The 20,560-nt window shown below is 47.1% G+C and overlaps 1 pseudogene; it reads left to right on the top strand.

Moving 5' to 3' along the window:
* The first annotated feature begins 17,239 nt into the window (after positions 1–17,239).
* Positions 17,240–20,190, top strand: LOC147992485 (uncharacterized; annotated as a pseudogene).
* The last annotated feature ends 370 nt before the right edge of the window (positions 20,191–20,560 follow it).

Genomic DNA, 20,560 nt, shown 5'->3' with positions numbered 1-20,560 from the left:
TCATTTTTCCTGGGAGTTCTTCCCTAGTTAAAAGGTTTCAGCCTTTGTCTATGCTGTTTCTTTTGGACTGCCCCTCGTTGTAGAAGATAACAAGTGCACTCTATATAATTCCATGTAGAGTACCTGTTTGTCCTGGCTTCCGACTGAAGAAGCGAAGATATCCCTCTTCTGTTTTTGTTTCTCCTTTTATTTCCATGTTCAGTGTGACTTGGCCAAAATTTGGATGGGCTGAAATAATCTTGCTTGGTTAATGAACTATTGGCTCGCCTTTGGTTGATTGTGATTCCAAGCACAGAGTTCTTGTGTTATTACTGCAAGCATATTGTTCAGACATACTGGAATGCATGCTATTGAACTGAATCTGAGCATGAACACTTCTTTTTTCTTTTGAACTTAAAAAACAATAGATCGTGCTGCCCAAGTTGTTTATCTGGCTAATTTTTTTAAAAATAATTCACTTTTTGTTTAATTTTCATAAATATTACACAGAATACAACATTTTTAAAAATAATACGCAGTCGGCCCGCTACTGGCCGACTGGACCTAGTCAGCCCACAGCAGGCCGACTGGGCCTAGTCAGCCAACAGCCGGCCGACAGCTGATCCATCTGCCACGTGCCACCCGCCTATTCGCCAGGCCATGTAGCGAGGGGGCGCGAGGGGAGATGTCGGCGCGCTCTGTTACGAGGCCGACAGGGTGCGGGCCCCACCACGGCTGGCTCCTTCTCCTCTCTCGACACGCAACAGTTCCTCCTCTCTGTTCTTTCTTTCTCCTCTTTCTTGCAAGAAATGCCTCCAGCCTTCAATTTGTACACCAAAATGGGCCGGTTTTTTGCAGATTTAACATCGTGAATGGGTTGTACGTAGTTGGAGGAGCCAAGGAAGACCTCCATCTCAACCTCTACCAGACCCATGCCTGATCCCTCTGTCGGGTCCAACCTATACCCACGCACGACCCTACGTCCCTACCCGTGGTCTGAACTTAGACCCACGCCCGAACCCATCAGGCGACCCGAACGCATCTGGCACCCATCGGGTCTGACAAAATTAATTTTTTTTTTCTTTTAAAGAAGACATAGACGTTGTATTGTGCATGCATCGTTCACTCCTAGCGACATGAAACCAGCGGTCTCCATTTTATAGACGGAGCTCCCTCACCCATGCTCTCGAACAGGCGAGGTGGGACTAAAGGTTCAGCCTCTCCTTTATTTGCTGGACATGTGCACGCTACACAGGCTTCATCTTATATGGGCTGAATGTATATGTGCAGCGCTCTGTGCATGGGCCACTTGCTGAAGGTGAAAATGGGCCATACCAAACGTGTGAATAACATACAGAATAGGCCCGATGATGGCTGTGGTCGTAATGATTGTGCCTTGCTCTGTTTGTGTGACTGCTGCAGTGTATTTAGATTAAAAAGAAAAATATAACAGGAAACAAATAGTTTATTAATTATTTATATTAATCGGGTGACCCATCGGGTAACCCACGGGCACAAACTTAAACCCATACCCTACCCGTGACTAATCGGGTTACCCATGGGTAAGACCCATGGGCGAGGTCGACAACCCATACCCTATCCATTCGGGTCGGGTGCCCATGGGCGCACGAACCCATGGGTCGGATTGCCGGGTTGACCTCGATCTAATGATGGAGTAGCTCGTGGTGGTTGTGGTGAGCATTTTGTTGGAGCATTTTTTAGCACATTGGTGGAGGTTGTGGCGGGAGTGGAGGTGGAGGTAGTGGTGGTGAAGTAGGGGCAGTGTGGTGGTGGTGGTGGAGGTGAAGTTCCGGCAGTTTGGTGAAGTTTCCGGCTCCGGTTCCGGTGATTGAAGGCCACCGTTCGTCGTTCGCTCACATGCTTCAAGGGTATATTTCAACACTCATTTTATTTTTCGTAGTTGCTCTGTTAGTATTTGATAATATGTTTTGATGTGAAATAAATTAGGTGTGTGATTACTGTTATTTGCTCCGGTAGTATCCGTAAATATATTTAGATGTCAACTATTTAGTTGTGTGAAAATTTGATGTTGCTCCGGTAATATTCCGTACTATATGTGGATGTCAAAAATTTAGGTGTCAGTGTTTGGAGTTGCTCCGGTAATATCCGTAATATATGTAGATGTCAAATATTTAAATATTTCAATATGTGTAGTTGCTCGGCAAATTTTCGTACTATATTTGTAGGTATGTGAATATTTTTAGTTGCTCTGTTAATATTCCGTAATATATATACATGTCAAATATTTAGTACTGGGGATATTTTAAGTTGTTGCATAATACTTGTCTGTCGTTGTTGAAAAAAAATAGGTGAGCCGAGATGTCCGATGTAGTGAAGTTCATATTTTACTACGGTCCTGGCATTGTCCAAACAACTGAGATGGGAGCTGATATGAGTAAATTTACTCACGTAGAGGTGCCAATGAGTGCACCTCAAACATGGTCTGTCATTCAGTTAAAAGAATGGATTACATCAAGTTTAGATACTGAAACACACACCGTCGGTGTTCATGCATTATGGACACGGTCAAGTTCAATAATTTACTTTTATTTGAGGCCAATAGAGCGAGACTCCAAGTGGGTAAGGTGGTTACAAGGTTGTGAATGCAGGGGATGCAATCCTGTTGCCTTAGTGCTTCCTGTCGTGAAGGAGGTCAATGCACATGAAGACGAGGGTGGCTACGATCTTGGGCAGAGCAGTGGAGGGAGGCAGTTATCAATGTCAAATGCTGGAGATGATGGTTACGAACTGAAAGAAATATGCCCTAGAGGCAATAATGAAGTTGTTATTTTATATTTCCTTATATCATGATAAATGTTTATTATTCATGCTAGAATTGTATTAACCGGAAACTTGATACATGTGTGGATACGTAGACAAAACACCGTGTCCCTAGTAAGATTCTACTAGACTAGCTCGTTAATCAAAGATGGTTAAGTTTCCTAACCATAGACATGTGTTGTCATTTGATAAACGGGATCACGTCATTAGGAGAATGATGTGATGGACAAGACCCATCCGTTAGCTTAGCATATTGATCATTCAGTTTTATTGCTATTGCTTTTTTCATGTCAAATACATATTCCTTTGACCATTAGATTATGCAACTCCCGGCTTGTATTGCATCTGAGGGGGACATGTTGTCCTTGTATCCATTCGTTGATGAAATCAATGTGTTTGAGGGGAACTCATGTAAAGGTTGAGGGGAACTCATGTAAAGGCATGAGCGTGTTGTCTTGTCTAATATTCGGTGATATTATTGTCGATTCAACCACACATCCTATCCATTTATATTGGTGTCACGACGGCAAACGTATTGTACTGGTCACAGTTCAGGTACGGGACTGTCTGAGTTCTCCGTTGAGAATGACACTTGTTCGTAAGCGTGTCGATGATGGATCCGTAGGAGCGATCGACACTAGTAAGTCCCGTGGTCGATTCTTGGGGGATTAAAGAGCTCTGCTCTTCTAGAACCTTTATGGTTCTAGTTGATTCTGTCGATATCGGAGTACCCCTCTTAAGATCATAAAAGTATGAAATTTCCCCCATGTGACTTCGGGGTTGGGAAGCTTGCGGTCATATGTGATACCAATATTTTCCTTGTATGTTTCCACTAAATCTGACTATGTCATTCATTTTGCTCATTCCCTTTGAAACATGTTCAAATAATTATTACATTGTTCAATTCATCTATTGATCTGCATCGTCATACTATTCTCCTTGTTGAATAGTGAAGTATCTGCTTGCTAAGTATGATTTGTTGTATTTGCCCTTGCTTCCTCTATTTTTTAGATGTAGACGATGTAACTTAAGTATACCCGGAAGAGGTCATTCAAGAATAGGCTGGACCAATGGGTGGAAAACGATTAGAGAATTTAATGAATTTTGGACATTTGTAAACGGAAATGAATTTGTATAGTCAATATATGAGTTTTTGTAATCAACTGATGGTTTATGCCTGCTTAATCATGCCTTATGTGACTATAGGCCTTTTAGTCTATAAACGTGTGGCGGCTGTCTCACTTAGGCCTGGTCTCGGGGCGTGACACCATGTTTCCAGCCTTCACCGGCTAAACTCGGCCAACATTGCGTTCATCCAAAAAATATGGGGCGGGCGACATCTCAGACTTTCGGCCCATTAATCTTATCCATGCGGTTGCTAAGATCATCACGATGATGATGGCAACTCATCTTGCCCCCACATGTTAGCGCTCGTCTCCAACACGCAAAGTGCATTTATCAAGAAAAGAAGCATTCATGATAACTTTATGTATGCTTGCAACTTGGTATATCGTCTTCATCGAAATAAATCTCCAACCTTGCCCTTCAAGTTAGATATTAAAAAAGCTTTTGACTCGGGCAGATGGGACTACTTGACGGACCTACTGAGACATCATCACTTTCCAAGCCGATTCAGAGATTAGATTTCCATTCTCCTCTCCACGGCCTCATATAGATTTCTCCCCAATGGTGTTGCAAGCGACCCAATCAAGTATGGTTGTGGTCTTCGATAGGAGAATCCGCTTTCCCCCTACCTTTTGTGCTTGCCATTGAATCGCTCCACCACATCCTCGCCAAGGCTACAAAACAGGGCAAGCTGCACTCGAGGCCACCCCATTCAGGCATCTCTGTATGCAGATGATACGGTCATTTTTTGTTGCACCAATCAAGGAGGATATCCATTTCCTGGCATCCACTCTCAGCTCCGTTGGTGATGTTACTGATTTAGTCACCAACTGCAACAAAAGCCTTGTGGCACCCATTCGATGTGCCACCATAAACCTTGACTACATTCTCTAGGCCTTCCCCATGGTCAAGATCTCATTCCGAATGCAATAACTTAGCCTTCTATTGTCAATTAAGAGACTCAAGCGCATTCACTTTCTGTTTTTGCAGGATAAGGTGGTTGCCAAACTCCCCCTGGTCGGCCATGCATGTGGCAAAGCCAGGGCGCATTGTCTTGGTCAAAGTGGTCATCATGGCCATTGCAATATACCAAATCACACCTCTTGACCTCTTGGTTGAAGTTACGAAAAAGATTGAAAGTCTGAGACAAATGTAAGGCAGAGGATGTGATTCGGTGACGGGAGGCAAATGTAAAGTTAACTGGAACCTTGTCTGCAAGCCCAAGATCTATGGTGGGGGGGAGGGGGTTGGGTATGTTAGACCTTAAAAAGTTTGCTTCTGCTTTACGTCGTTGTTCGCTTTGGTTCGAGTGGGCTGACCCGTCAAAAACGTGCGCTGGGATGGGGACACCCTGTTCTGAGGGTGATAAGGATCTTTTTGTGGCGGCCACAAGGGTGTGCATCAGCGATGGTAAGACGGTGAAATTCTAGGAATCCTCTTGGTTGAATGGTATTTGGCCCAGAGACATCACACCTAAGATTTTTGAGATATCAGAAAGGAAGGCGTGTATGGTTAGCAAGTCACTGGACAATACTTGGATTCACCAGATTGATTAACACCCAGGACTCACCTTGACACATATCCAACAGTTTGCTAAACTCTAGGAGATGATTGCAAGTGTAAATCTCAGACATGATAGGAAGGATACTATTTCATGGAAATCCACTACCAGTGGGGAGTAGTTCATGTGACGGTGTACTTGGCGCAATTTGCGGGCCTCACCTGCAGCCCCAACACTGCCATGATTTGGAAGATGTGGGCCCCTCTCAGAAGTGCAAATTCTACGCCTGGTTAATTCCTCAGAACCGAGTTTGGGTGGCTGATCGACTGACGCGAAGTGGTTGACCTAATTGTCCCCTTTTCCGTCTCTGCAGACAAGTGCAACAGTCGGCTCACCTGTTATTTAAGTGTTGGTTCTCTGTTCGAGTTTGGAACGAGATCACCGCCTAGCTTGGCATTCACGACTACACGCCAATGTCTTGGCAGAATGAGGATTCGGTTTGAACTTGGTGGATCAAGGCGGTGGGCGCAGGAGACCAACACAAGAAGGCCCTTGCTTCGGTTATGATGCTCGTCTCCTAGGAAATCTGGAAGGAACGAAATGCAAGCGTTTTTCGCAACATGGCTGCTCCGACAACGATTGTCGTCAGCAAAATCGAGGAGGAAGCCCGCCTCTGGGAGCTTGCTGGAGGCAAGCATTTGATTCTTCTTATGTCGCTAGAGTCGAACTTTACTTTTTGCCGCTTTACGACTTATGTCTAAACCTTCTTCTTAATTAATAAAATTGAGAAATCTTTTGCCTTGTTTCAAAAAAAAAAGTCCTCACCACACTGTAACCATCCAATCCACCAGAAATGTCCGGCTAATCTGTAAACTCTCCTTTATTAGCTCTCCACCATAGGAACATAACATTCAAATAATAACCTTGGAGCTCTTAGATGAAACAAATTCACCTCAAACATTTGTTAATAGAAATGATCTGGTCTTCCCTTGTGAACAACGCGTAGGAATACATGCATGCATATATCAAGTAAATGCACCAGAAGCAGCCGCAGCAGCATACTATATACGCATGCACAGTATGCACCACACATAGTGCACGCACGTACGTATAATTTGCTGCTCCCTCGGTCCTACGGAGTCTTGATCAGTGCACTTCCGCATCACAGCGTGCTGTCCACGTAATAATCACACAATGTGAAGCGCGGCGAGCGAGGCCACCAGCATCAGCAGCCGCGGGAGATTCCGCAAGGAGACAGAGCCTGCAAAATACGCACGCAGCGCCGTTAGTTAGCTGTGAGCAGTCCATTTTCCTCCGTTATTTACGCCGGCCGGAGACTCGGTGTAAGGCTGTGTGTGCACGCGCGTGTATACGATGGTGATCTGATCTCGACGGAATAATGGAGAATCGGATGGAACCTAGTGAGGTTGCATTGCCTTTGGTAATGGAGGCAGGGGCCGGTGCAGATGAATTGTGATCATTACCAGTTGGGGCCATTGACGGAGGCGGCGGGGAGCCCGTTGACGGAGCCGATGGAGGCGGCGGAACCGCGCATCCGTTGTCGCCGACGGCACCTACAAGATCAAGGGAAAAGGTCTCAGGCTAAGCAAAATAGCAAGAAGAAGATGATGATGAAGAAGAAAAGTTGGCGGGATCTTACAGTTGGTGCAAAAGAAGGAAGGGTCGTTGCGCGCGTTGGGTGTGCCCGGGTTGCACTGGCAGTGGAAGTAAGGGGAGCTGTCTTGCTTGACGCACGTGCCCTCCGGGCCACAGTCGACGACTAAGCAGGCTGGCACGAAGAAACGGGGGAGATCAGTCAAAGCATTGCTAGAAGAAAAACAGTCGAGCATGCATGCAGTACGTAAATCATGGTTTGAATTCCGAGAGTTTACGGTCAGTTGTGAAATTCTTTCCAAACGGCAGCCCCGGCTTCGGCTTGGGCGTGTGGCAGCTAGGAGCCGAGGGACCTGCAAACAAAGGCCAGAGACGTGGGTTTTCCCACGAGATGCATAACAGAAAAAGAGAAAGTACCTTTTTTCACCCACGAGCAAATACTCGAACAGTAAAGTCAAGAAAATAGAAAAAAATTTCAAAAAAATCTGTTTCTTTTCGTGACATACTTTCACAAATGTTTGCTGTGTATGCAAAATTTGTCACGAAATAACTTTGGTGGAAGTCGTGCCAAAAAAATTCAGAGCTCAAAAATGCTTTTGTAAGTAACATTTTCAGAGCATCAACTTTGTTTTTTTACCACGCCTTCTACCAATGTGATTTTGCGGTGAAATTTTGCATCCACAACAAACATTTATGAAAGTATGCCACAAAAAAATTTCAGAATTTTTTAATTTTTTTAATGTTACTGTTCACACCAGGAGCATTTGCTCCTGGGTGTAGAAACTCCATGTCCGCTCAAAAAACTGTACTGTACTACATATAGCATATGGTTGCTTGGCTTACAGAGAGGGAAGTTGCAGGGCGTGATTGGCTGGAGGAGGTCGAGGCGCAACCACCCTGGGCTGCAGTCGCACTCGTAGCCGTCGGGGGTGGGCAGGATGGGCACCTTGCAGGTGCCCATGCCGCAGCTTATTCCGTCGCACGCTGACGCCGTGTCTCCTGCAATACAAATTTAACAGCGAGCCTACCTCAGCGCTCAGCACACAGCTTGCAACCAACTGACTGAGCAAGTGCATGGCCGTCGAACAGGACTGACCGACGACGACGGCGGCGGCACAGGCCACGGCCAGCAGCGCCACGAGCAGCACGCCGGCCATCTTCTTTCTACTTGTCTGGCGCTAGTAGCTAGGATTCTCTTTCTTTTCTGGGGAATGGTGCAACATGTAGGACGCAATTTGTACAGGTTTCAGGGGAGGGGGCGGGCCGGGCAAAGCGGGGCGACAGCTTCGTGTGTGCTATTGCTTGTTCGGGGTCATAGGTTTCATCGCCTGTGCCAACCTATCCGTGTAGGGTTTCCCGTGTCTTCACGACATTTTCTCTTCTTTTTTTTCTTTGTTTGAGTTGAGGCCTTGTCGTTTTTGGACACGAGAGAGATGGTCCAGTCTTTTGTTTCTCTCTAGCAGCTCATCATACGTGAGTGAGAAGCAACGACGTAGCAAATACTCCCTTCATAGTTAGCTAGCTAACAAAATTTGCGGTCCTAGCCAAGGGGGGAGAGGAGTTGGTGGCAGAGGTGACCGAGGAGGAAGAACGACACCACTTGGTGGTCGAGGAAGGGGGGTGGTACTGTGAGCGATGACATGGAGGATGTTAATGACCTATCGGCGGGGGATGATGGCAAAAGTGCCCATAAAAGGCTGATCAAAGATGATAGCATGACTAATGTTCGAGGGCAGACGGTCCCAAACCTTGCAGGGAAAGTTTCTAACATTGTGTTGCTCCTAGAGAATGGGGTTTTGGTAGGGGAACAAGGATCTGCACCCCCTAATTCTACTCCGGTCAAGGTACCCATTGTTAAGAAGGCAGGGACATGACGGGCTTGTGGAAGACACTGGTATGACAATCGAGGCGGCTTCCGGGATGGAGGACCGCCGGTCCCAATGAATTTAATTAGTTGGAAGTGTCGGGGAGGGGGGAATTCTCGGACAGTTTGTGAACTTACGACTATGGTACTGTCGCATTCCCCCACACTTTTGTTCTTGCGTGAAACCAGGCAAAAGGAAACCAAGATGAGAAGAATCCATGGCCGACTGGGACTTAAAAGGGTTTGCGGGCGTGGATAGCAAATGATATGAGTGGAGGTTTATCTTTGTATTGACTTGAGTCTTGCATTGTGAATATAATTGATAAAAAGGAGTAGTATATAGATGCAACTATCCAATTACATGAGGGAGCCGAGCAGTGGAGGGTAACCTGTGTACATGGTGAGCCGCATATTGAAATTTCTCACCTCATGTGGACAAAACTCCTTAATTTGAGAGGAATCAGTGACCTTCTCTGGCTTGTAGTAGGAGACTAAAACGAAGCTCTTTGGGGCTTTGAACACATGTCAGCTACACCGAGGGGAGAACCACAAATGATAGCATTTTGAGACACTTTGGAGACTTGTGGGTTGATTGATGGCTTTGTTGGTACATCGTTCACATACGATAACCAAAGAAGTGGACATGGTAATGTTCGTTTTCGTCTTGATTGAGCAGTGGCTACTAATGCATGGCACAACATGTTGCCTTTGGTTCTGTTTTGCATGTTCCTTCATCTTGTTCAGATCATGTGGCTGTGGTAGTCAAGGGAGCTCCGGACCCAGGTCCGGTAAAGGAAAAATCACGAAGTTACGAGCTCTTCTGGCAGAGAGACAAGGGGCTGCCTAATGTAACTAAAGAATCTTGGGATTCTGTTGGGTCGGTGGGCAACATGGCCGAGCTGCAGAACGCCTTTAGCAAAACTATGTCGACCCTCAAATCTTGGAGTATGAAGTTTGGTAACGTTACACTAGAACTGGCTAAGTCTAGGAGTCAACTAGAAGACCTAATGGGCATGAATGCGGACAGGCAGGATATCCGTAGAGCGATGGACAGGATGAACGAGTTGTTGTACCGAGAGGAGATGATGTGGTTGCAGCGATCTAGAATTACATGGCTTAAGGAAGGAGATAGAATACAAAAAAAAATGAGAACAAGGTTGTTTGGAGGGCAAGGAAAATAAGATAAGGAGCTTACGTATAGCATTGGGACAGTTTTGTCAGCAACGGGAAAGGTAGCAAACACCTACTTTCATAATATCTTCTCAGCTGATCCTACTCTTGATGCATCTCCTATTTTGGACTTAATTGAGCCACGGGTTTCTGTTGTGGATAATGTTAAACTTTGTGCGCCATTTTTTGACAAGGAAATTTCAGATGCCCTCTTTCAAATTGGTCCTCTAAAAGCCCCGGGTCCGGATGGCTTCTCGGCCCATTTTTTCCAGCATAATTGGGGAGTTTTGAAGGACAATGTTCTGGCTGCGGTCAAGGAGTTCTTTCGGCCTGGTATTATGCCAGAAGGTGTGAACTATGCTTCTATTGTTCTGATTCCTAAGGTTTCTAACCCTCTCAGAATGTCTGATTATGGGCCCATAAGCTTATGTAATGTTGTAAGGTGATATCGAAAGGTTTAGTTAATCGGTTAAGGCCTTTGATGGATGGTATAATTTCTCCAGAACAAAGTGCTTTCATTTCAGGGAGGATGAGATAATGCATTAGTCGCCTTTGAGTGTATGCATTATATTAAATAGGAAAAAGATCCTTCTAAGAGTTCCTACGCTTATAATGCACTCGCCCAATGATAACGTGTTGCCAGTGTCATTTACCTTGGTGCCTTCCGAGCACAACGACGACTGGGAGTGGTTCATGGGCCATGTGCAGACCAAGGTGATTGGCAAGAGAGAGGTATGCATCATATCAAATCGGCATCATGGGATTCTCAACGCAATCGACATTGATATTCTAGGCCTTCCCATGCAAGAGCAAGGAGTTTTGCAAAGACCTTACCCATGTTTGTGTGGCATTCAACACTGATACATTCAAAAGCCGCTATGATAAACTCTTCGAGGTGTTGGAGAAGAACAAAGGAGGGAGAGAATTCTTGACAAGGCATGTTGAGGAGAAGCATAAGTGTTCACGCACTAACGATGAAGGAGGTTTGAGATACGATGACATGACAAGCAACATGGTGGAATGCTTCAAAGATGTGCTCAAGGGTGTTCGTTCATTGTCTGTGACTGCAATAATGAAGTATACTTTCTTCAATCTCAACGAGTATTTCCTAAGGCATTCCCGAATCACCGCCAAATGAATAGGTGAAAAGAAAGACTATCCCTTCAAGGTTGATGACTGGTTGAAGTTTCAAGCGTGCAAGTCTTCGCATCAACAAATCATTATATTCAATGAAAAATATATGATCTACCCAAGTCGACGAGATAGGTGGCACAACACGGGACGGTGTGTTGTACGGTGGTGTTGCGTACGAGGTGCACCTAAACCGGTGGTGTCAGTGCAAGAGGCCTCATAAGTACCATTGGCCTTGCTCGCATGTGATGACAGTGGTCAGGGCGAGAAACTTGCCCGTATATGATGGTACCATCGTGCGGTTGCATGAGTTCGCATTGGAACAAACAAGGTTGACATGGGCGCTTCGTTTCCAACATTTCCTCGATCAGTCACAATGGCCTGAGTATGATGGCCCACATATGGTTCCCGATCCCGAACTCATGATTCCTACAAAAGGAAGAAGAAGAAAGACGAGGTTCAAGAGTGACATGGATGGTCTAGTGGATGCACAGGAAGAGAGGCCAGAGAGGGGTTGAGCTCGGGGGAGAGAGGTGAGGAGAATGGGGGTGAATGGTTGGGTGGGGGAACACAACCCCCACCGCAACCCCTTATCCACTTCACAGACCTACCGCCAGGTTCCTTGGCGGTAGGGTTATGCAGCCTATCACAAAGTTCCTTAGCGGTAGGGTCTTTTTCCACGTCCGCGGGTGTAAACGGCCGTCAACAGCCTGCCGTTACCTTATCGCCGTGCCCCTTGGCGGTAGGATGTGTTAGGCTACCGCCGGACCTGTTGGTCGTAGAGAAAGGGTCAGATCCCGAAATATTTTCAAAGAGGAATCGGATCCGGTTAAACTATATGCCGAAAGGATCAAAACACCAAATTTAGACATGGGAGGGGAGTCGATGGGTCGATGCAAGGCTGTGTGTGCACGCGCGTGTATACCATACGATGATGATCTCGAGGGAATAATGGAGAATCAGACGGAACCTAGTGAGGTTGCATTGCCTTTGGTGATGGAGGCAACAGCCGGTGCAGATGAATCGTGATCATTACCAGGTGGCGCCGTTGATGGAGGAGGGCCTGTTGACGGCGGCGGAACCGCGCATCCGTTGTCGCTGACGGCGCCTACAAGATCAGGAAAAAAGTCTCGGGCTAAGCAAAACAACAACAAGAAGAAGATGACGACGAAGAAGAAATGTTAAGAGAGATCGTACATTTGGTGCAAAAGAGGGAAGGGTCGTTGCGCGCGTTGGGTGTGCCCGGGTTGCACTGGCAGTGGAAGTAAGGGGAGCTCCCTTGCTTGACGCAGGTGCCTTCTGGGCCACAGTCGACGACTAAGCAGGCTGACACGAAGAAAGGGAGGAGATCATGGTCTGAATAGTCGAGCATGCATGCAGTAAATCATGGTTTGAATTCCGCGAGTTTACGGTCAGTTGTGAAATTCTTTCCAAATGGCGGCGGCTTCAGCTTGGGCATGTGGCAGCTAAGATCCGAGGTACCTACAAAGGGCAGAGACGATGTGGCAGGCAGGTAAGAACCGCGCGTCCTCTTCCATTATATGCATAACGGAAATACAAAGGTTTGCAGGAGAAAAATTGTAAGTACGTATAGCATGCATGCCATGGTTGCTTACAGAGAGGGAAGTTGCAGGGCGTGGTTGGCTCGAGGACGTCGAGGCGCGACCACCCTGGGCTGCAGTCGCACTCATATCCGTCGGGGCTCACGATCGGCACCACCGGCACCTCCTTGCAGGTGCCCATGCCGCAGCTTTTTCCGTCGCACCTGGACGCCGCCGCACCTCCTGCAACAGCGAGCGTCAGCGCTTAGCACACGGCTTGCAACTAACTGAGCAAGTGCATGCCCGTCGACCAGGACTGACCGACGACGACGGCGGTGGCACAGGCCACGGCCAGCAGTGCCACGAGCAGCGCCCGGCCACCGGCGGCCATATTCTTTCTAGCTTACTAGCTACTACTCCTTACTTGTCCCGCGCTGGCTACGATTTTCTTTCCTGAGAAAGGGTGCAATTCATATTTAGGAGGCATTTGCACTTGCAATTTACACGGCGGGGCGGGCAAAGCAAGGCGGCATTGCGTGTGTTTTGTTTCTTGTTCGCGGTCATATATAGGTTTCATCACCGGCGACAGGCTACGTACGTGTTTTCAGGACCTTTTCTCTTCTTTTTTCTGAGCTGGAAGGACCTTCTGTTTTCTGGACACCAGAGAAATGGTCCAATCTTACAACGACGTAACAAATAGTATATATACGGTGTTCCTTGGGAAGCTCCGGCCAAATGCTGGATAAGAGGAGAGGCGATCAGATGTCCAGCCTGAACAGATCAATGGAGCCTTTCTCATGAAATTGTTATTTCAGAATGTGGAGAAGTTGTCCAACATCTGCTTGCATTGATCTGCTGACAGAATCATCCAGAACCTGACTGTCCTAAAAATGTTCCACCAAACGTGTTTGAAAGAACCGTTCTTACCTACGCGTTCTTACCTACGCATCAAAAACACAACGATAGTTTATCAAGTTAGTGATATTTTAACCTTCAACAAGGACCGGGCGTAGTCATACTCGGTTCAATTAAAGTTGAAGAAACTGACACCCGCCAGCCACCTGTGTGCAAAGCACGTCGGTAGAATCAGTCTCGCGTAAGCTTACGCGTAATATTGGTCCGGGCCGCTTCATCCAACAATATCGCCGAATCAAAGTATGACATGCTGGTAAGCAGTATGACTTGTATCGCCCATAACTCACTTGTGTTCTACTCGTGCATATAACATCTACGCATAAACCTGGCTCGGATGCCACTGTTGGGGAACGTAATAATTTCAAAAAAAATCCTACGCACACGCAAGATCATGGTGATGCATAGCAACGAGAGGGGAGAGTGTCGTCTACGTACCCTCGTAGACCGTAAGCGGAAGCGTTATGACAACACGGTTGATATAGTCGTATGTCTTCACGATCGACCGATCCTCAGTATCAAACGTACGTCACCTCCGCGTTCAGCACACGTTTAGCTCGGTGACGTCCCGCGAACTCACGATCCAGTATAGCTTCCGGGAAGAGCTTCGTCAGCACGACGGCGTGGTGACAGTGTTGATGAAGCTACCGACGCAGGACTTCGCCTAAACACCGCTACGATATGACCGAGGTGAATTATGATGGAGGAGGGCACCGCACACGGCTAAGAAACCAATGATCAATTGTTGTGTCTCCAATGGGTGCCCCCTCCCCGTATATAAAGGAGTGGAGGAAGGGGAGGGGGCGGCCTCCTATGGCGCGCCTCATGAGGAGTCCTAGTCCCATCAGGAGTAGGACTCCCCCCTTCCAAGTAGGAGTAGGAGAGGAGAAGGAAGGGAGAGAAGGAGAGAAGGAAAGCCCCCCCCCCTCCTTGTCCAATTCGGACTAGAGGGGGAGGGGGCGCGCGGCTGCCCTGGCCGCCCCCCCTCTTCTCCCACTAAGGCCCATTAGGCCCAATATACTCCCCGGGGGGTTCCGGTAACCCCCGGTACTCCGATTTATGTCCGAAACCTCCCGAAACACTTCCGGTCTCCGAACATAGTCATCCAATATATCGATCTTTACGTCTCGACCATTTCGAGACTCCTCGTCATGTCCGTGATCATATCTGGGACTCCGAACTACCTTCGGTACATCAAAACACAAAAAACTCATAATATCGATCGTCACAGAACTTTAAGCGTGCGGACCCTACGGGTTCGAGAACTATGTAGACATGACCAAGACACGTCTCCGGTCAATAACCAATGGCGGAACCTGGATGCTCATATTGGTTCCTACATATTCTACGAAGATCTTTATCGGTCAAACCGCATAACAACATACGTTGTTCCCTTTGCCATCGGTATGTTACTTGCCCGAGATTCGATCGTCGGTATCTCAATACCTAGTTCAATCTCGTTACCGGCAAGTCTCTTTACTCGTTCCGCAATGCATCATCCCGTAACTAACTCATTGGTCACAATGCTTGCAAGGCTTGTAGTGATGTGCATTACCGAGAGGGCCCAGAGATACCTCTCCGACAATCGGAGTGACAAATCGTATTCTCGATCTATGCCAACTCAACGAACACCATCGGAGACACCTGTAGAGCACCTTTATAATCACCCAATTACGTTGTGATGTTTGGTAGCACACAAAGTGTTCTTTCGGTAATCGGGAGTTGCATAATCTCATAGTCATAGGAACATGTATAAGTTATGAAAAAAGCAATAGCAGTAAACTAAATGATCAAGTGCTAAGCTAACGGAATGGGTCATGTCAATCACATCATTTTCCTAATAATGTGATCCCGTTAATCAAATGACAACTCATGTCTATGGTTAGGAAACTCAACCATCTTTGATCAACGAGCTAGTCAAGTAGAGGCATACTAGTGACACTATGTTTGTCTATGTATTTACACATGTATTATATTTTCGGTTAATACAATTCTAGCATGAATAATAAACATTTATCATGATATGAGGAAATAAATAATAACTATTATTGCCTCTAGGGCATATTTCCTTCACGCCCGTCCGCTGGGTCGCCGTGAGCCGACCTCCACATCCGCCGTCCGCACCAACTCGCCCACCGGCTCCGCCATCTGCCTCTGGCTCTGCCCGCTCAGCCTCCCTCGCCCGCGCGCCGGCTCCGCCCGCTCCGGCCGCGTCCGGCCTCCATTGTCCCCCGCGTCCGACCCCTTTCCGATCGCCCCAGCGTCTGGCCTCCTCGCCAGCTGGCCCGGCCGGCTCCTTCCCCACGCACCCACCGGGTCGCCGCCGCAGCCCTTCGCCGTCTTCGCAGCCCGGCCGCGCGCCCGCTCTGCTCGCCCACTGTAGGTGGTGGAAGGAGAGAGGAGAGAGAAATGAGAGAAAGGAGAGGAGAGAAGAGAGAGAGGGGAGAAAGAGGGGCTGCAAATGGGCATGTGCATGCAAAAGTTGAATGCCGGCGTTCCCAGCCGAATCCGACGCAAAACAATGTCTTGGGTGCCTGGCTGGGACGTTTTTTTACCGCCGATGCTAAAAAAAGGTGCTTGGGTGTTGTTCTGGGCCCCTAGTGGAGATGCTCTTAGCTTCCAAACAACAGGAATATAGACATGTTGGACTCCCCTAAAATTTATAACATGATACAGTGTGCTAGTTGAGTAGTGTCCATTGCTTTCTGGCTGCCAGATTAAAGATTCTATTTCTTAGACAAAGTAATACTTTTAGCTATTTCTAATAATTGGACCAAAGTTTCATAAGCCAATCATCATAGTTCCTTCTAAAAGTAAGCGTGAGCTGGTTACCGTCACAAATGCCAGCTCTAACTTTGAAAGACTCATTCGCTCTTATATCTCTTTACGGTATATCAATAGGCTAGAATTGCACAACCAGCGTGGAGGTACCATACCAGGTGTCCTCCCAAAGCCTAACCTTGGCTAAGGTGGGCTCCTCTTCTTCTAAGCTCCCGTGCACCTTTTCCTCCATGGTGCCCAAGTGCCGCCACGAGGCGCTTTCCTCGCTTCCACCTTCTTCTCCTCCGCTTCCCACATCGTACGACCTCCAGCGGCAGCGGCGACTCTTCCTCGGACCCATGCGGAGCCTCCCAAAATGCGGCCTCCAGTATCATGTCCCAGATGGGGATACCACTGACGGCCATCTGCCCCTCGCTAACCCATTTCCACGACGTTATACCAGGAAGAAAGGCAGAGCCCCTAAGCCAGATAACCTTGGAGGTCATCTTCGGACACACACGGAATTCTTTTCCCTTTGATCGAACCCTTAAAGTTTAGAATGTGCTCCACCTCCCTGTACATTTCCTCTTGGATGCTCATGGTCATCGTCATCTCGGCATCTTCGTCCGACTATGACAAATCAAAGAATTCCTTTTGCATTAATTCATCATGCTCCTTGTTTCCATACTCCTCATCCATTAATTTATCATGCTCCTTGTTTCCATACTCCTCATCCGACGAACTCTTTGAATCCATCACTTTGCCTACAAAAGAATAAAAAATATTGCTCGGGTAATTTATTGAACACATAGAGGGCAAAGAATAGCCGAACGTACTGCGATGGCGAGAATGGCCGGCAGGAATTTTTTGGCGATGGTGGCGCTACCGAGGGGTCGGGATAGTGGCGGGACTAGGGGATGGCCGGCGCGGAAAAGGGAGAAGAGAGGAAAGAAAAGGGGCTGGTCGGACAAGGTCGGGAGGTGGGGCGAATTTTATGGAATTAATAGTGAGTCATGTTTGTCGGATCCAACATGGTGACACACCCGGGAGCGTCCGGGCCTCCCATATTCAACTCAGATATGGAATGAATATGGGATGCCGGTCAGCTCAAATGTATAGAGCCGGTTTAAAAAGTCTGGCTGGATCATCATTATGTGACCGACCACTGACTGAGTTGTCCGCCAGGACGTAGTATAAGGGGTGACACCCGGCCGTATAGATGCTCTATAACAGGGGTGTCACCCTGTTCTCAAAAAGGAAAAACGTGACGCGGAGGGAGGGCTAGAGGGCAGAGGCTGACACGGAGTGGATTGGACGAGAACGAGACCGATATTCTGACCGGCGAACGACGCCTCGACGGCGGATTCCTCTCGCACGGGAATTCGTCGACTGCCCATGTCCCCCGTTCGTCGGCGCACCGCAGGGTCACTTCCATCGCTATCCCGATTCGCCGCGATCCACGACGCCTTGCGCAGGACACGGCGTCGGCACCGGCACCGTCGTCGGCAGCGGAAACTTCATAGTCCTGCAAAAATACGTATGTTCTGTTCTCTGATGCATCTCGATTCTTCTCTTTTAGACCAAAATCGATCTCACTGCGCCCTAATCGCCAGTTCAGCTTGAAAGTCCTAAATACCGCGAAAAAAAACTAGGCTAGTACGAAGGGTGGCTCCTCTAATAATGTGTTTTTTTCCGTCAAAAATCCTAGATAATCAATTTCAGCAAATTTCAGATTATTGGAGTAGTTTCTGACTATTTCAGCTTCTATGCACCATCTTTTGACCTTTCATATCTGGTTCGTGAGGATTCATAATTCTCTCTTGCAAAATTTGAGTCCCATGAGCAAAACTGAGACATACTTGAGAACTCTGATGTGTTGCAGGTGGTGGGTCAAAGGCATCATCCACTGAAACAAATGGCGCAACCTGGGAGCGAGGTGAAGGTACCCAAAATATGAGACAAGAACTTGGTTTGGAGGAACTCCCAGAGGTATGTGTTGCTGGCAATGAACTATCCTAGTTACAAAGGATTTTGTTTTTAATCACAACGAATCCGCAACTGCTAGTGTTATTCATTGCAGTCAACTAGGAGTTCTAGCTACAAGCTAACGTTGAACTTGTGAACATCGGTTCTGCAGGACATCTTGCATCATATACATTCTCTCATGCCAATACAAGACGCTGCTCGTGCCGCCTGCGTGTCCCGTGGATTTCTGCACTCCTGGAGACACTATTCCAACCTCATACTCAGTGACCGTACGCTTGGTTTGCTTGGCAGAACATTTGAGGAAACGAAAACCCATCTCACTTATAAAGTTGACAAAATTCTTACAAACCATTATCACAATGGGGTGAAGGTGAAGACACTTAAACTTAGTCTTGGCCCCTGCAAAGATATCAAAGCCTCCTACCTCGACAGGTGGCTCCGGATCATTAAACCTGGGATTCAAGAATTTAGCTTGGTGTTGTCTTTGGTCATGAATAAAAGCTACAGTTTCCCGTGTTCGGTTTTATCGAACGAGGCCGCTGCAAGTTCAATTCAGTCTCTTAGCCTCCTTGGTTGCGCTTTTCATCCCACGTCAATACTTGGGTGCTTGAGAAGATTGAAACGTTTAAGTCTGTGTTATGTCCACGTTACTGAGGATGGATTAGCGCACTTGCTCTCTAAATCTTCCGTCCTGGAGTGGCTAGAGATTGAAGCATGTAGTGGGATAGTTTGCTTGAAAATACCTTGTACGCTGCAGCAGCTCAAGTTCCTCAGTGTTCAAAAATGCAAGATGGTGCAGCTGGTAGAGATAGATGCTCCACAGCTTTGCTCTTTTCACTATGGTGGGATACCGGACGGTTATCATTATGGCAGGACACCGGCCATCTATGTCCAAAATTCTTCGCATCTTAAGAATGTAGATATTTTCACCTGTCAGCATGTCTGGTATTCTCTCTTATGCTCGCTTTAGCCTTCCGTCTATCGCGCAAAATGTTGAGAGCCTCAGCCTGCACGGTCGTAATGAGGTATGTGTTGGTTTTAATGTCTCAATGGGACCATTCAAGAATGTGTATGTATGTATTTATGTAAGACTTAGACTTGTATGTTGCAATAAAACATGATTAATCTTGGGATTTATTTTTCAGAATGCCAACATTCCGATGCTGCCGTCCAAGCTCCCCCACCTCAAGAACTTGGAAATTTCACTCCTTAAACCCTTCTTTTCCCCAAACTATGATGTCTTCTCTCTGGTTTCTTTTCTTGATGCTTCTCCTGCCTTGGAATCTTTCATCCTACGTGTAAGTCACTATGTACATCCCTCAGAGCTATCGATGCTACTATTGATGTACAATTACACTTTGTTATCAGAAGAATATTATTTGAGCCTGCATATGTATCTGCAGGTAGAGCAGGACGCCATAATCCATGATCCTGTTGTTGGAGACGACACTGAATACCGGAAGCAGAATCTGGAGTGCCGGAATAACAGCCTAAGGAAGGTATTGATCACAGGCTTCTGTTCTGCCAAGAGCCTGGTTGAGCTCACAGTTCACATCCTCGAGAGAACACATTCACTCGAGCACTTCACGCTGGACATAACCTATGGCTACGATAGGAAGACTTGTAACATTGCCAAATTCCCAACCGCAAGAATGATTGGCCAATGCTGGTTGCTGAGCAAGAGAGGTCTCGAGGAAGCTCATAGAGCCGTGGAGACAGCGGATAGATACATCAAGGGAAGAGTTCCCTCGTCCGTTCAATTCGAGGTTCTGGGGCCCTGTCCTCGATGCCATATTAGGAAGTAGGTACAAGTGGATCAACGACGCGGTGGTTTATCTTTCTCTGTTCAGTAAATAGGTATCCTTCGAATTTTGAGCTAATTAGCCCCAAAATTTGACTAATAAATTACGAGTTGCTCCCTCCACTACTAGGAAAAGGGCTATAGATAGAATTGACACTAATAGCGCATCAGGAAAGTAGTGCGCCACTACTATATACTAATGGCGCACCAGTTGGTGATGCGCCATTAGTGTGGAAGACATTAATGGCGCACCAGAAAATAGGTGCGCCACTAGTGATAATTTTTTTTACATACATACTAATGGCGCATCCTACCGAAGTGCGCCATTACTAGTTTTAACTAGTAATGTCGCATCAGACATGGAGTGCGCCAGT

This window comes from Triticum urartu, chromosome 1A, assembly GCF_056163025.1.
Source record: "Triticum urartu cultivar PI428250 chromosome 1A, HENAU_Tu73, whole genome shotgun sequence".
Lineage (NCBI taxonomy): Eukaryota > Viridiplantae > Streptophyta > Magnoliopsida > Poales > Poaceae > Triticum > Triticum urartu.
This window is presented reverse-complemented; position numbering and strand designations above follow the sequence as displayed.